The sequence below is a fragment of the Notamacropus eugenii genome, chromosome 2 (genome assembly GCF_028372415.1).
Source record: "Notamacropus eugenii isolate mMacEug1 chromosome 2, mMacEug1.pri_v2, whole genome shotgun sequence".
Taxonomy (NCBI): Eukaryota; Metazoa; Chordata; class Mammalia; order Diprotodontia; family Macropodidae; genus Notamacropus; species Notamacropus eugenii.
Window position 1 is genome coordinate 325,304,597 of NC_092873.1, and position 17,189 is coordinate 325,321,785.

The following is a 17,189-nucleotide window of genomic DNA, read 5'->3' on the forward strand; positions in this document are numbered from 1 at the left end:
CACTAAAGAGGATTGTTGGGAAGATCAAATAAGATAATATGTGTACAGTGAATGTGCCCATGTTAACATCTATATAAATGTCAGTTATTATTCTCCTTAAAGGTTTGTTGGAGACAATATATGAATATAAATCTAACGCAGAGACAATATTAATTGGGCAGCCACAATCCTGTGAGAATGAAAGGGTATAAAACAAGTTTCCTGACATTGGATTAAAAATCTGGTAGAGAAGACAAGAATAATACCCATGAAACAACTGGAGAAGTACACAAGGCAAAATAAAATCAAGTAATAGACTGTGTGGTATTGCCTTGTAAATGGGAATTGAGGAACAAATCCTGTTCTCTCAGCTCAGCCAGGGAGGCAGGAGGGCATGAGAGAGGTTGGGGGGAGGGTAGGGGAAATTTTTCTATTCCCTTTGACACCTGGACAAGTCTCTGGGTCTCAGTTTCTTCATCTGTAAAATCAGTGAGTTGGATGTGAGGAGCATGATGATAGCTAAGGTTCCTTCCAGCTCTAAATCTGTAATATTATGATACACATTCATAAGGAAACTTTTTAGTGCAAGGAGATGGAAAATACAAAGACTATTACACGTTTAGGACCCCTATGGGGTACCTCCTCCTGACCTTCAGTTTAGGTCATCCAGGGGACAATTACCTCAGGTTCAAAGTACTCTGTAGGTCCCCAAACTACATAGCTCATGTGTCTCCACTGATATGTTTATTTTCTATTTTAAAAAAGAAGTTTTTATTCATGCCTTTTGTTTTCCTACATCTTCCTAGGAGTATTCCTTAGCATTCCACCCAGAGAGCTGTCCCATATAACAAATTATATTTTTAAAAGACAAAAAAAAGAAGAGGGAAAAAAAATCAGCATAACTGATCAATATATTAAAAAAGCCTAAAAATATGTGCAATGTACAATATTTGTAGGCCTCCCACTTGTGCAAAGGAATGGAGTAGGGGTATCTTTTTATATCTCTTCTTTCAAATCATGCTTATTCTTTATAGTTTTGAAACATTCACTTTTGTTTTTTGCATGGGCATTGTATATATTGATTTTTTGACTGCTTACTTTACTGTTCATCAGTTTACAAAGAGTTTTCCATGCTTCTCTATATTCATCACATTCAACATTTCTTACGTTGCAATAATATTACATTATATTCACGTACCATAATTTGTTTAGCCATTCCCCTATTGACAGAAATCAATTGACAGATATTCTAATCTTTCCTATCACAAAAAGTGCTTCTATAAGTACTTGAATGTATTTATATAGGATCTTTTTTCTTATCAATGGCCTCCTTAGGGTAAAAGTAATAGAATCTCTGGTTCAAAGGGAAGGGACATTTTAGCCCCTTTATTTGAATAATTCTAAATTACTTTTCAAAATGATTGTGCCAATTCACAGCTCCACTAAAGTACACCATATGCCTATCTTCTCCTGACCCCTTCAACATTGAAAGTGTTTACTTTCATTTGGCAGCCAATTGACATAATGAGTCCAAAGCAAAGGCATTCACTGAAATGACAGGAGAACAGTAGCTACAAAACATCTCTTCTGTAAACTTGGGTCACATTCTCCCAGAAACACACATAGAATCAGAGGGAAAAGTGGGCACATACATAGAGTTCATACATAGAGAGGTGTGTATGTAGGGAATACACACGGCCAAGGCAATTCACATCTGCCCCTTGGGTGCTCCACTCTCTCTTCTGTATTTGTGGTCCCCTTTCACTTCTGCTGGGTAGTCTGCTCTGCTGCTGTCTCCTTTGCACAGCTCAATTCAACCCCTTTAACAGGTCTCAAAGGGATTTCACTTGCTGGATTCAGTATGTCTTACAAGCTGAATTGCTCCATTGCAAGAAGCCATTACTGATTACATTTGGGGGAAGGGAGAGAAGAAGAGAGAGAAATCCCCTCGACTTTTCACTTGACTGCAGAGTTCCTTGGGTCTCAACTAACTCCAGCTCTGGCAAGCTTATTTTCTAAAAGTCAACAGGAGTATGGCTGATCCTATGATTATATCAAGTATAACTGAGGAACTTCTAAAGAAGCAAAGATTGTAATCACTTCTTTTTTTTTCAATAGTAGTTTTGACTACGTTTGTAATTACATCACTTAGATTTCCCCTTGTGTTATATATAACTCTTCCTCCTTCCTGATGCCCATCCCTTATAATTAAGGGGTTTTTTTAAAGAAAAAAGGAAGGGGAGAAAAATGAGTAAAGTTGATAAATATATTGAAAAAACTTGACATTGCACGCAATGTTCCACACCTGTGGACCCTACCTTCTGTAAAGGAGTTGGGGACGAGTGAAGGGGAAGGTTGTCGTCTAATATCTCTTCTTTGGGGACAAGTTTGTTTTTTAGAATTTTGCAGCATTAAGTTTTTGTGATTCTTTCCAATTACATTATTGTAGTCATCACGTATATTGTTTTTCTGGTTCTGCTTGCTTACTTTACATTAATTCATGCTAAATCTTTTCATGCTTCTCTGCATTCATCATGTCTATTGTTTCTTACAACAGAGTAATATTCTATTACATTAATGTACTACAGCTTGACATTTACCAATTGATGGACATGTTTTATTTCCAGTTCTTTGCTACCACAAAAAGTGCTACTATAAATATTTTGGTGTATATTTGGAGGGGAGAGGTGGCAGTGACCTCCTGATGTATATTCCTACCATTGGGATTTTCGGGTCAAAGAGGGTAGATATTTCATTCACTTATTATTTAATTCATTTATTCCCCAAAGATTGTACCAATTCACAGCTCCACCTACAATATATCAGTTTGCATATCTTTCCAACAATCTCTCTAACATTCATTATTCCCATCTGTTGTCATCCTTGCAAATTTGCCGGGTGTGACCTCAGGATTCTTTTGATTTACATTTCCTTTATTATTAGTGATTTGGAACATTCCTTCTTAAGATTGTCAGTTGATTCTTGTTCTCTAGAAGCTTAAAAGCAAACAGGCAGAAGGAAACTATATAAATAACTACAATGAATAGTTATAGGAGTGGGAGTGGGGAGAAATTAAAGGAGAATAGATCATTGAGATGTGTATAAATTTGTGTTCCCCGAGGTCTCCTTGCAGGAGGTAGCACCTGAGCTAGGTATTGAAGGATATAACTTCAATAAATTGAGATGGGGGAAAGGGAAAGTTAACCCCTAGGTTATAGGATGGCATAAGTAAAGGCTGTATGGGAGTCATGAAAACACAGAATTCAGAATTAGAAAGAATTCTGTAGGTCTAGTCCAATGCCCCTATATTACAGATGAGGAAACCAAGACCAATAGAGCTTTAGGGACTTGTTCAAGGTCACGCAGCAAGTGAGTAGTGATCTTTTAGCTATACCATAGTTGTCTCCAATTTAAACCAGCAGGTTGTATTGTGTTATAACTGCTTTGCAGCTTAAGTCCAGAGAATCATTCCAAGTAGAGTGTGACTTTCTCAAGGTCACAAAGGAATTTAAAGGCCAGGTAGAGATGAAAACCAGCTCCAAGAACCTCTAATGGCCTAGAACTCAATCTACCCTTCCTTGGAATATCAACCCACTTCCTAGAAGGGAAAGGAGAGGGGACTAAGCATTATATAGTCCCTACTATGTTCCAGGAACTGTGCTAAGCTCTTTACAAATATCTCATCTGATCCTCACAACAACCCAGGAAGGAAGTGCTGTCATTATGACCACTTTACAGTTGAGAAAACTGAGGCAAAGAGAGGTTGAGTGACTTGCCCAGGGTCACACAGCTAGTGTCCAAGGTTGCATTTGAACTCAGGTCATCTGACTCTAGGCCTGACCGCCTATCCACTGCACTACCCCGATGATGCCTCTAAGATTTCTCTAGGCCTTTGCCAATCACAGGAGCCTTGGAAAGATACTAAATACTATCATTTTTCATACCAAAAAATGGTAGATTCTTTTTGTGAAAATTCTGGTGGAAAACTCAGTTCCTTCCAGATTTTAGCAGGACAATTTTGTAAGGACACTGATGAACCAGAGAGTGTTTCAAAGAGGTTAACCAGAATGCTGAATGGCCGGGAGATTATCCCATGTGAGGATCTGTTGGAAGAATTAGGAATGTTTGCCTGGAAAAGAAAACATGTGGGGAACTTGATAACTTTGTTCATGTAGTTGAAGCAGTGGCACATGGAAATCAGAGAATAGACTTGTTCTGCTTGCTCCAGAGTGGGAAATCAGAGCAATGGGTATTAACTTAGAAAGTGAGATCACAATTACAAATGCTAACTTTATAATTTACCCCATAGTGAGCTTGGGGATACACTAAAAGAAGGGAAGCATGAGGAGGGAGTTGGGGAGGGGGGGTGATTTTTAACACATTTAGACAATTTTATTGATGGTATTAAAATTCACTGAAACAAAAAACCCTAAAACTGGGAAGCCTGCCTGGAGGAGACTTCAGAGACTGTTTCTATTGTCCTGTATCATTGCCCAGGCTCTTGAAGGAGGCAGAAAGACACATAATTGGATAGAGATCATCAACTTGTCCTCTATATACCTATCAGATTAATCCTCCCCAAATAGCAATTTCATTTTATCATTCACCTCTTCAGGAGTCTGCAAAGAAAGGCCTTTGCCTCCTTTGCCTAAAGGATAAAACCCCCAAGTCTTTGGTTGTGATGTTCAAGGCCTCCTCATGTAGACAGATACATCCAGTTTCATCTTCTGTTGCTACAGTCAGGCTGGCTCCCCTCCCCTCCCTTCTCCTCTCTTCCCCTCCCAGTTTGATTTTTTTAAATTTTTTTTTTCTTCTTTATTAAAAGGGGCCATCCCATGAGTAACTACTTAAAGAGGCCTATTCATTGAATGGACTCAAAGTGAGAATTTGATAAGACCTTAGCCTAAAATGGCCAGGGTCGCATATTGTACCCTGGGCCATCTCCAGTCATCCTGATGAATATCAGGCCACTTGACCCAGATGGTTCAGGAGGAAAAAGTGAGGCTGGTGACCTTGCACAGCTCTCCTTCACTCAAATCAAAGTCAAGTGCAAGTCATGTTATTATTTTGATCAATGTCATGGTCCTCTTCGAGAACGAAAGATGAACACAACAAAGTAGGAATTATGTTACCTGGGGCAAATTCACTTGAGGGGAAGAGGGACAGTGGCCCCAGTATACCCCAAGCCCAGGACACATTGACATTTCTGCTGAGCCTGATGTAAGTCTCTAATGAGCCTTAGTTTCACCCTAGTGGAGTTCCAGTATTGTGTTGGATGGACCTGGGAAAGGGCCATGACAGTGACAAGACTTCTTGGGAGGTAGTGGCCGGGCAGGGAAGGAGCAAATTTCCTCCTCATGGTGGTCTTCTGAGTGCCAGTACTGCACCATGACTGTCATGGAGGAAAAATGCCCCTGTTATGTTGTCCCTGAAACAAAGCCCTACATTAGTTATGGGCTTGCTTTCTGCTCAATTCATTTGAACAAGCATTTATTGAGCACTTTGTATGGACATAGTGCTGTGTGAGGCTTATGAGTAAAACATGGTCACTACCCTCAAGGATCTTACAGTCTAGAAGGGGAATAAGACAAATAACTGTGCTACGAATTAGAATGAGTGCACTGAAGAGGTTTCAATAAAGTGCTATGAGAGACTCGAGGACAGCAAGGCTATGTCTGGATTAGATGAATTGGGGAAAACTTTATGGAGGAAGCAGCATCTGAGCTGAGCCTTGAAAGAAGGTGACGATATGGGAAAAAGGACAGTCTGTGCATGTAGAAAAACATACTTGAAGGCAAGGAGTCAGGTCTAGATTGGGGAAAGCTGAATGTTTTGCTGAAAATAGAGCGCACTAACGGTAGAAGTGTGAAATAATGTAGGAAAGGTAGGTTGAAGCTAGTTTGCAGAGGCCTTGAATGTTAGGTGTAGTAAGAACAACACTGATTATATGATCACGATCCATGGCAGTAGGGAAGGGAGGGGAGGAGAAGAAAATAGCATTTATATAGTACCTACTATATGCCAGATACTATACTAAGCACTTTTTCTAAATATACCCCAATGGACATTAAGAAATTTACCACATGTGATCTAAAAAGACTTGGAAAGTCTCTGCCATGTAGGCTAGTTTTTCCTTAAAAAGACAGTGAAACCACTTAAATCTCAAGAATTTATTGACCCAGGGGACTAATCTTAGAGCTAACTTCCTGACTGAAAAGGCCAGCACACAAATAATCAGCACTCCCCTGGCTTGTCAATTTCCTATTGCCGTGTGAGTCAACACATCTTTCTGATAGGTGTGTAATTGTGGTAAACAGAGAGGTAAGGGGAGCTGCCCCCAAGTGAATCAACACTGTATCTTTTCTGAATATCCTTTCCACACTATTGTTGAGCAAATTTTCTTTTGGGGAAAAATCTATGACTGTTTCATTCTATTCCACTCCTGGCATCACACCAGTCTCAGTCAGGTTTGGTTCAAAATCCAAGAATAAAGAGTTTGGACTTCCTTCACCAAGTGGTAGGGAGCTTCTGCAGGTTTTTGACCCCCAGACCCATGCCTTGCACAGATTGCTCTGGGAAACTGTAGAGTAGATTGGAAGGGGAGAAACTGCAGCCAGGAAAGCCAGTTACAATAATGAATGGAGAATAAGAGAAAGATTATGGAGGCATTGGGAAAGAGGAATCTATGGAACATGGAGAGTGATTGGATTGGAGAAAGGGAATTAAAGAGAGGGAAAAGTTAGAGATGACTGGCTGGAATTAACAGCATAAGGGACTGGGAAGGTAGTGACAGCATCAACAGATATAAGGAAGTGAAAGGAGGCAAGTTTGAGGAGATAAGTATTCTATTTTGACCATTTGTCTTATTAGTTTGTACCCCTACAAGTCAGGACCCCTTATTTCTCTTTGTATTCTGAATTGCCTTGTATTATGCCCTACACTCCATAGAGACTCAAGAAATGTTTGGAATAGATCCACAAGACTAGGGAACCCCGTTTCACTTGGGGCCCCTTTGCCTAATTCAGCTATACCAGATACTGCCCTGAGGGAACCTGACCTTTCCAGAGAAATGTGTTTTTCTCCTTGTCTCTGGCTCATTATGCTCCCTTAAGGAAAGAGTCCTTAAGTCTTTTAAAGTTGTTTGTCTTTACAATGTTTTGGTTACTCCATAAATTGTTCTATTGAATCTGCTCCCCACATTATGGATTATTAACTTTCTCTGAAACTATATCATCTCTTAAGGCAGTTTTTAAGGCGTAATAATATTTTATCATTTCTTTTATCACATATTATTTATCATATCGTATTTTATCATTTCTTAAAGCATAATATAGTATTCCACTTTATTCATATGTTATAATTTGTTCAGGTATTCTCAGTTGATGAGTTAAACTCTGGGAATAATTTCTTAAATTAAGGTCAATACCATGCCTCCCCCCTCCAAAAAAAAGGATTAACACGATTCCTTCCAGAAAGGTATTCAATGTACAAAGTATATTTTCTCCATGACAAAAGAAATACTTGAACACAAAAGGTTCATGAATGTGCCCTGACAAATATATAAAGCATGATACAAATAAACACAGACAGGTATTTCATTCTCATCTCAGATCTGCTGTTTGATGACTCACTCAAGGCGCATATCTTCTGTCCAGCCCAGTATACATGACTCATTCTCCTGTTGAGGGACATTTTTTTTTCCTCCAAGAAGTTGTAGCTTCAGAGAGAACTTCCTGCAATGCAACCAGTACGAAATGAGGGACCAGGAACTCTAGAAGTAACCAGTAGGGTTGGAAAGTTCAGCTCTCACGATCATTATTTGGTCACTTGTATTCAGGAGGGAAACATGAAGCAGAAAAGGCCTCTAGAGCCTTAAGATCTAATCTCAGCCTCACCTAGACCTAAGTAGTACATGCTTTTACTACCACAAAGAAGTAATTGTAATAGTTGTTATGGTTTGAGGGAGGTAGTAGATTGGAAGAGCCTCTCTCCTGTCCACCATGAGAAGCCCAAAGGGAAAGGCTGTAATACTCTCAACAGAAAGGAAGAGGGAAAACTGAACAGAGCAGAATTACTCCTTTTAAAAGTCTACTGAGTTGGCTTCAGGAAGACCAAGGATCCAGTAAAGGTGATCTCAAAGGGAAAGTCTTCAGGGCTGAGCCAAAGTACAGAGCACATCACCAAGAGTGACCAGAGGAGCTCATTTAGACTCATGCATAGCTCAGTGATCTTCTAGCCAAAGTAGACCAGGGGAGATTCCTTGATTACCCCCATTACACATTTATTGATGGCAATAATGACTGTTTTCAACTCTTTCACTTCTTAATGAGCATTTAAAAACATATTTAATTCTTTAAATTTCTTTTCTTTTTATAAACTCTACAATCTTCAATAAATATGTCTGAATACAAAGACCAATAAGGAGGATTTCATATGAACCTGCCAACGTCTCTTAAACGGTGGTTTTTTAAAGTGTATATTACATTTAACATAGAAGCAACCAAAAATGCCCTCTTTGTGTTCCTCTTCTGAAATTCTTTTTGTTTTTTTTTCCTTGTATTTTAAAAAATATCTTATTGATGTTCTTTTTTGGGGGGAGGGATCTCTATCGCTACCCACTAACTCACCCTACTCACCTTCCAAAGAAAAAGTCCTCCCTTGTAGCACTAATTAATCAAGAAAAACAGTTCATCATGTTTTCGAAAATCCATGTCTCTTTATAGACTTCTAGTCTGTCATCTCTCCCTGCCAAGAGATGGGTAATGTTTCATAATCAAGATTCTGGAACCATGATTGGTCACTGGATTGATCAAAGTTCTATGGTTTTTCAAAGTTGTTTTCCTTTAGTCATTATGTACTTCTTTTCCAATCCTTTCTTTTCCCCTCCTCCCTCCTCAGCTCCCTTCCTTCTTCACAATGATCTGTCTTCCTTCAGGACTCAGTTCATCTCTATGTCCTCTCTAGGTCATTAAACTCCTAAAGCACTTACAAGGTAGCATTTAATCAGCCCCATGAGTTCTCTGCACAATTCCTAAGAGCTCTTGCCCCAGCAGGGAGGCAGGAGAGAGGGACTTGGATTAGTCACTCCCTGTTCTGGGCCAGAATTTCCTCTTCTGCTAAAATCGAGGTTTGGGATACATGTTCTCTAAGTGCCCCTTTACCACTACACTACCATAAATAATAGCTAGCATTTATGCAACAGTTTTATGGTTTTCAAAGTGTTTTTACAAATATTTCATTTTATTAACCTTGGGGAGATAGGTGTTATTATTGTCCTCATTTTACAAATTAATTAAAGAAGCCATAGTCATTAATTAGTCTAAGTAATGGGTTCCTAAGATATTTGTACTGGGAACGCATTTTGTGGGTGCTCATTCACAGGAGGAGATAAATATCGAGAGGCACCATGACAGTCAAATTAGAATTTGATAATTGTTGAGAGAGGGATGATGAAACAAAGCTAACAATGAGTTTATGAATAGTGGACAGGGTAAATGGTGGTACCACATTCAAAAATAGTGTAGTCAGAGGATGAGCAAGTGTTCTTAACTTTTCTGTGCCAGAGATGGCTTTGGTATTCTAATGGACTCCTTTCCAAAATAATGTCTTTAAATGAATAAAGCATAATACATAGGATTGTGGAGGAAATCGATTATATTGAAATACTTACTAAAATATATATATATATTTTCAAGTTCACAGACCTCAGGTTAAGAGGGAACTATAATAAACTTGGTTTGGGGTGTATTCCCTTAGTGGTTCTAGCGGGACATCCAAATAGTCAACTGCAAATGTAGGACTGAAGGACAGGACCAGAGACATTGATTTGGGACCCATCTACGTAGATGAAGAGGTTGAAATCTTGGGAGTAGATGAAATTCCCAAGAGAGAGCATCAAGAGATAAGAGGGCCAAGGACAAGTCCTTAGGGAACTTCTAAGAAGCATCCCCTAGCTCCCCACATATTCCCTGGGATTCTATAACAAGTATAGCAAACATGCATGAGAGTATAGCAAACATGCTAATTCTTGGCAGAAGTAGACTTTCTTCCCTTTGTCCCTTTCTGAAAATTTTGGTATAATTTTAATGAATGATCAACAACTTATAATGATTAATTAATAATTAATGTTTTCAATGAACAAGCATTTTCTTTTCTTTCCTTCTTACAGCCCACTCTCCACTGAAAAATCAGAAATAACAAATAAACATAGCCAAACAAAACACATTGGTCATATACAAAAGTGTGTGTCTCAGTTGTGAATCTTGCGTCAGTCACCTCACTGTCAGTAAGTGGGTAGCCTGATCCCCCTTTGATCCTCTAGAATGGTGGTTGGTCGTTGCATTGATCGGATAGTCTTTTAAAATTGTTTATCTTTACAATGGTGTTATTGTATGAACTGTTCTATCAGTTCTGCTTGCTTCACTGTGGATTATTTCATACTAATTTTCCCAGTTTTCTCTGAGATTATATATTCCATTTTTTTCTGTGGCATGATAGCATTCCATTATATCCACACACTATAATTTGTTCAGCCATTCCCCAACTGATCAATGCTCCTTTAGTTTGTAGTTCATTAGCCTTATAAAAATATCTGCTATAAATATTTTTGTACATATAGGTCCTTTTCCTCTTTCTCTTTTCCTTTGGGGCATAGAACTAACTGTGTTATCATTGGGTCAAAGAATATGCAGTTTAATGACTTTAGGGGCAAATTGCTATCCAGAATGTCTGGACGAATTCATAATTCCACCAACAATGCATTAGTGTGCCATACCCCCTCCAACATTTGCCATTTTCCTTTTTTGTCAACTTTGCCAATATGATGAGAATGAGATAAAACCTCAGAGTTGCTTTATTTTGCATTCCTCTAATTATTAGTGCTCTGTAATATTTTTCATATGGATATCAACAACCTAGTTTTCTTCCTTTGAAAACTGCCTGTTTATATCCTCTAACTATCAATTTCCTACTTTTTCTCTTGATTCCTCTTTGTGAGGGGTGGAGGAGAGAGGAGAGAGGAAACATGAGGTGACAAGAAAGAGTAAGCCTTTCTGTGATGTTTTGGACTTAAAATGCATGAAAAGGAACAGTGATTATCAGAAGGAAAGACATGGCTTCTGAGAGAAGGTAGCAATGAGGATGAGTAGCCAGAAGCTGTGGGCAGACAACAACTACTGGGCTATTTGCTAGGAGTGCCTGAGGAACATTGAGAACTGTAGAAAACTCAACTAGGAGATGGAGTTAGTGACAGCAGCACCAAAAGTCCTGAGTTACCATGGTGGGGGTGAAAATAAAGGGAATACTGCTCTCGGAGAGGAGACTGAGTGATGGAGAGGAGGGAAGAGCATTTTGCAGTGAATTGTATTCAGGATGCAAGAAAATTCTCCATTGGCGGTATGAATTTTTTACAAGGACTAAGACTGAGCCATTCTGGGAAAAGGTGAGATACATACATACTATACACACACACGTACATATACACACACACATATATATTTATATATATTCCTTCATTAAATGGATTGGGTATAAGTCTTTTATTTGCCTTTTTCATATGCTTTTTAATAAATTTGCTTTAAAACTCCTTGGATAATTGATATTTGCAAAACAGAAATCGAATACCCCTTGGGAAGAACCAAATTCTAATGTACCCAGAGAAGATCTCTTTGACGAGGACAAACACAAGTCATAGAGAATACTAATTATTAAGAAGTCTACAAGATTGAGCTCAGGTCCTTGTGAGTCTGTGGCTGCTTTGGATCATGGGTAATTGCAAGTAAAACACATTATTATTTGTGTTATTTATTCAATCATATGCTTCCCTGCATTGTTACTTAACCATTTCAAGCTTTCAACAAGACGATAAGCATCCAGAGAGGAGGGATTGTATCTGTCTTTTCCTTCTAAGATTTCTAACTCCCTCAATGATTATATATAATCTACAGGTCAGAAGTGGTCTGTTTTCCTAATTTTGTGTACTCCCTAGAAAGGGGTGGTGGAGAGTAACCAACTGCTGGGTGGGAGACCTTGGGGTCTTTGCAAAGCAATGCAAAGCAATGGCCAAAATTATTAGATACAACTCCTGCTCAAATGTACCCACTTTTTTCTTTTTTGTTTTGTTTTATTTTTCATACTGAAAACCTTTTTATTGTAGGTAAAGTTGGATGCAGCTTAGATGATTTCATTTTTTTTTTTTTTTAGCAACATCCAAAGAATCATAATCTAGAGCAAGTTGGACATGTACCTTTTCTCCATCAGGCTGGATCAATGTGTTGACCTTGGCCACAATGATGTCATATAGCTTCTTTACCACCTGTTTGTTGGCTTTGATGCCCACAGTGAAGACCAGGGTGGTGTTGTCTCTGATCTTCTTCATAGCAGACTCAGTGGTCAAGAGAAACTCAGTGATAGCATAGTGATGAAGCTTGTTCCTCAAAGAGCCCTTTTCTGAGGGTATCTGGGTTGCCTTCAAAGCCTTAGATTCTTGGGTCATTGGAAGGTGAGGGATGTTTGGATAGTCTTTTTGTGTCTATGGACAACCTTCAACACCTGCTTCTTGGTCTTCAAGGCCTTGACTTGGATTCTGTCTGGGAGGTAGTTGTGAAATAATTGTTTCCTTTCTCACCTTTGGTGCTATCTTGGGGGAAAGGCTCACTTTTTTTGATGAAAACCCAAGTTATGAGTGTCTGGTGCATGTGCAGACTCCCTCAGTTTGCACAGACTGAGATGAGATCTCTTCATGAGGATGCTAGTGAACTGCTTCCAGAGGAATCATGGTGCCATGTAAGGGAAGTGCCTTAGAGAGATAGACTATGGAGCATTCTGTAACTGTTTCTGGTCATATAACTACATGTTGAAGAAGAGATGTTAGCTGCAAAAGCTTTCAAAGAGGTCTATCAACTTTAGCTAGTAATCTGTTTGCTTTCTCTTCTAGGGGATCTCTTTTGCTTATGATACAGGGATTGGAGACTGCAGTCTTGGGAGTTTTGATCAAGAAAACAAGCCCAGGAAACCAGGAATCAAAATGTACTCTGGTTTTCTCTGATGGTACAGTATGGCTGTCCCAGGGATCAAGGAGCAATTTTTGGGAGTGACCTTTGGACTTCCAGCCCAAAGGAAGATTCATCCACTTGCTGTGCCACACCCAGATCTGAACTTGCTGAGACCAATGCTACATAGGAACTGAGCAAAGCTTACAGCCTACTCTTCCAAACACTGAGGTATCTAGGGAAAAGTGTACCCCAAAGTATTGGGGGGGGGGAGAAATGTTTGTATTTTTGTTTTTGCTATATCCTTGAGGTAAAAGTCTCTGTAAAAACTAACCCTATGTTAAATATTTAAGTGGAGCAATGCTGTTAGCCATTGACTCCCTAACTATTGGGAAAACACAGACAGCAGGGGCTAACCTCTATGGCATTAGAGAATAGAAATGCCTCCAAATCCTCAGGGTACCCTAGAGCCATGACCAAATGATATAGCAGTCTGATCCTGAAAAAGTGGGGCTAAAGTGTACATGTTGTTGTCGTTTAGTCGTTTTTAGTTGTGTCCAGCTCTTCATGACCTTTTTGGGAGGGTTTTCTTGGCATGGTTTGCCATTTCCTTCTCCAGTTCATTTTGCAGATGAGGACACTGAGGTAAACTGGGTTAAGTGACTTACCCAGGGTCATACAGCTAGCAAGTGTCTGAGACTGGATTTGAATTCAGGCTTCCTGACTCCAGGCCTGGCACTTTATCTATTGTGCTACCTGGTAAAGCCAAAATCAAAGTCAACAAAATCAATTTTGCTCCAGTTGTTAGCAAATGTAGTCCAGCAATTATTTTATACAATTATTTGAGTGAACAATCTTTTTAAAAAATTAATTAATTAATTTGTTTTCAGTTTTCTACAATCACTTCCATATATCTTAGATTTTTCCCTCTCCCTCTCCTACTTTCTTCCCTCCTTCCCCGCGTCCTCCCCAGCACAGCATGCAATCTTATGTAGGTTTTACACATACATTCTTATTAAATGCATTTTCATCTTAGTCATATTGCATAGAAGAATTAAAATGAATGGGAAAAACCATGAAAACAAAACAAAACATAACAAAAGAGAAAATGGTCTGCTTCATTCTGCGATCCAATTTCATAGTTCTTCTCTGGATATGGAAGGTATTTTGTCTTGAGACCACTGAGAATTTTTTAGGTCCTTGCATTGCTGTGAGGGGCCTGTGTAACACTGTGGTTACTAAGTAACTAAGTAGCACTGTGGTTACTGTATGAAGTTCTCCTGCTTCTGCTCCTTTCTGAGTGAACAATCTTGAAGAGGATGTGATCTAGTCCTGACGCTATCAGTGAGGTACATACTCTTGAAGTAAAGGAACGTTTTTTGTGCATGTTACAAGTACCACAATATCTGTAACATTTCTGATGTAGGTAAGTATAGTAAAATAGGCGAGATTAAAAACAACTACAACTTGTTAAAGATTGAAGTAATATCAGATCTGAAATTTTCAGCAGATTTATTTTTTACTTTTAAAAATATTTTTTGATGTCTTTTGTCTTCATATCACAGCAATTTCCTAGCCTTCTCATTAACATGTCATAGGTCTGGTCCAAAAGAATTTCCTAACCCTCTCTTGGGGCAAACAAACCAATTCAGCAAAAGCATCAAAAGGGCCATGTGTGACAAAATATATAATAGTTTATCCTGATATCCTCCTCTCCAACTCTGTGCTATAGGGGAAGAGATATATCTTATTATCACATCTTTGGGAACTTCACTGGTATTTCCATTATCCAGAGTTCAACTTTTTTTTTTTGGTAGATCTTTTCATTTATATTGTTGTGGTTACATATGTTACTCTCTTGGTTCTGCTTATTTGATTCAGCATGATTTCATAAAACCTTCCCTGATTTCTCTTTGTATTTTATATTTCTTACTGAATAATACTATTCCATTACTTTCAAATTCCTTCATTTTCTTCAGCTATTCATAGATCCATAGGCACCCTCTTTGTTTCTAGTTTTCTTCTACTGCAAAGGCTGCTGACATGAACATTTTGGTACATATTGGACTTTTGTTTCCTTCTTTGACTTCCTTGCCTGTGGTAGGATTGCTGAGTCAAAGAGTATGGACAGTTAAATCACTTTTCTTGTGTAATTCCAAACTTGAAATCCAGAACAATTGGATCACTAAATAGATTCACCAGGAGTGCATCAATATATGTATATTCTCATGGCTCTTACGGTATTGACTATTCCAGGGGTGGAATCCAAACACAGTCAAAGGGTCGCACTTGAGGACCTAGAGGACCACATGTGGTCTCAAGGCCACAGGTTCCCCACCCCTGCACTATTCCCATTATTTTCCATCTTTAACAGTTTTCACCAAGTGAGTTAAGATCTCAGGGTTATTTTAATTTGCATTTATCTTATTATTAGTGCTTTGGAGCATGTAGCCATCTTTGGAGCCTGTGGAGCATTTTCATCTGATCATTTTTTAGTTGGGAGATCTCTTTTTGAAAACTATTTTTATCTATTGACCATTTGCCTATCTCTTTATGGAATATATGTATAATTTGGCTATCAGATTTTTATCAGTGGTGAAAATCAGCATATTGCAGTAGAGGGAGAGAGAATACCACTGTTCAACTCCTTTCTCTGATGTATATTGGCTGTGTGATCCTTGGTTAAGTCACTCTGGGTCTTAGTGACCCAGGCAATACCATAAGACTATAAGTTACAGAGCAGATGCCAGTATGAATTGGTAGCTACTCCCTAGGAGTCTACTGTGCCAATTTTCATTGATATGTCATAGGTCTGGTTCAAAAAAATGTGTTAATGCAAACATTGTTCCTACTCTTAGATTTCTCTTCTAATTCTGTCTTCATCGATTATAGTTGTACCAAAACTTTTTAATTTTATGTAGTCAAAATCGTCTATTATATCTTTTATGATCTCCTCTATTACTTATTTGGTTAAAAATTCTTCTCCAAGACATAGTTTTGAAAAAGACCTGATCTCGTCCTCTTTTTTCTTTATGATTGCTGAAACCTAGCAAGGTATCTTAGGGTTTATAGGATAGATTTCTTTCTTAAGGACCATTCCTTAAACCCAATTCACTCTAGCTCTCATTGATTGGCCAACAATAGGTTCCAGCCCAAGACCCACTTAGTGGTCATTGTTAGGGCCATGATGAGTGAATGTAAATAGCAATTGTTTCTGTTCTGCCCGGAAGCCCTGAGGGTCTTCCCCTCCCAGATTGATTTTTTTTTGACTACATATGTCTGTGTGTATTTATTTATATTTAAAGAGTCTCTTTGTCTCATTTCTTACCTAGCCTTAATCACTGAATGGGCCTTGCCTCAGTCAAACTGAGACCTTAGTTTAAAAAGTCCAAAGTCATGTTGCATCAGAGCCATCTCCAGTCATCCTGTTTATCACTGGACCCAAATTGCTCCAGAGGAGAAAGTGAGGCTGGTGACTTTGCACAGCCCTGTCTTACTTAAATCTAATTCATCACAAGCCATGGCAGCATCTTCCTGATGCCATGGTCGTCTTCAAGAACGAAGGACAGACAGCTCTGTACCTCTGAACACGTTTTCTGTCTTCTAATCAATATTAAATAAATTTAATGACTGCTGCTTGTTATTTGTTTGTCTTTTAAATCAACTCTTAGTTTTTGTTATCAGGTCTTTTTCTTTGAAGTTTCCTTATTTCTCCTGTATTTTTTCTTTTGTACTTTTTTAAGCTTGCTAATTTATTTTTAGTCTTTTCAAGAAAAACTTTTTTGTCCCTTGTAAAGGGATAACAAGGTGAAAATTCTTCTTTGAACTTGGTTGAATACCTCAATAAATTAATAAACAAGTACTTAACAAGCACCTGCTATGTGTCATCAGGTATTGGGTTAGGTGCTAGAGATATAAATACGAAGAAAGAGACAATCCCTATTTACAAGGAGTTTCATTCTCCTGGAGAGACATCATATACATATATAAGTATAGGCAGCATAAATATAAACAGAATAATTGGGGAAGGAGGGAAAATATAATTGGGGGAATCTGGACTGGCTTGGCATAGATTGGTGCTTGAGCTACGTCCTAAAGCAAAAGAAGGATTCTGTCTGGTGGAAGTCTGGAGGGAAAGCAGGCCAGGCTGGTAGATGGCCAGACAGGAGATGGAGTTCTGTGTGTGAAGAACAGAGAGAAGACCAGTGTGACTGGACTAGA

At 38.6% G+C, this 17,189-nt stretch overlaps 1 long non-coding RNA gene across 1 annotated transcript in view; it reads right to left on the minus strand.

Annotated features, from left to right (window-relative positions):
• Nucleotides 1–7,491: 7,491 nt before the first annotated feature.
• The window catches only part of LOC140527952 (uncharacterized), a 54,965-nt gene continuing 45,267 nt past the window's right edge, over nucleotides 7,492–17,189 (minus strand). Inside the window, exons 3-4 of the long non-coding RNA XR_011974991.1 lie at nucleotides 8,616–8,724; nucleotides 7,492–7,712 (exon numbers count right to left, since the gene is read on the minus strand). This is a non-coding gene — a long non-coding RNA (uncharacterized lncRNA). The remainder of the gene's footprint in view (nucleotides 7,713–8,615; nucleotides 8,725–17,189) is intronic.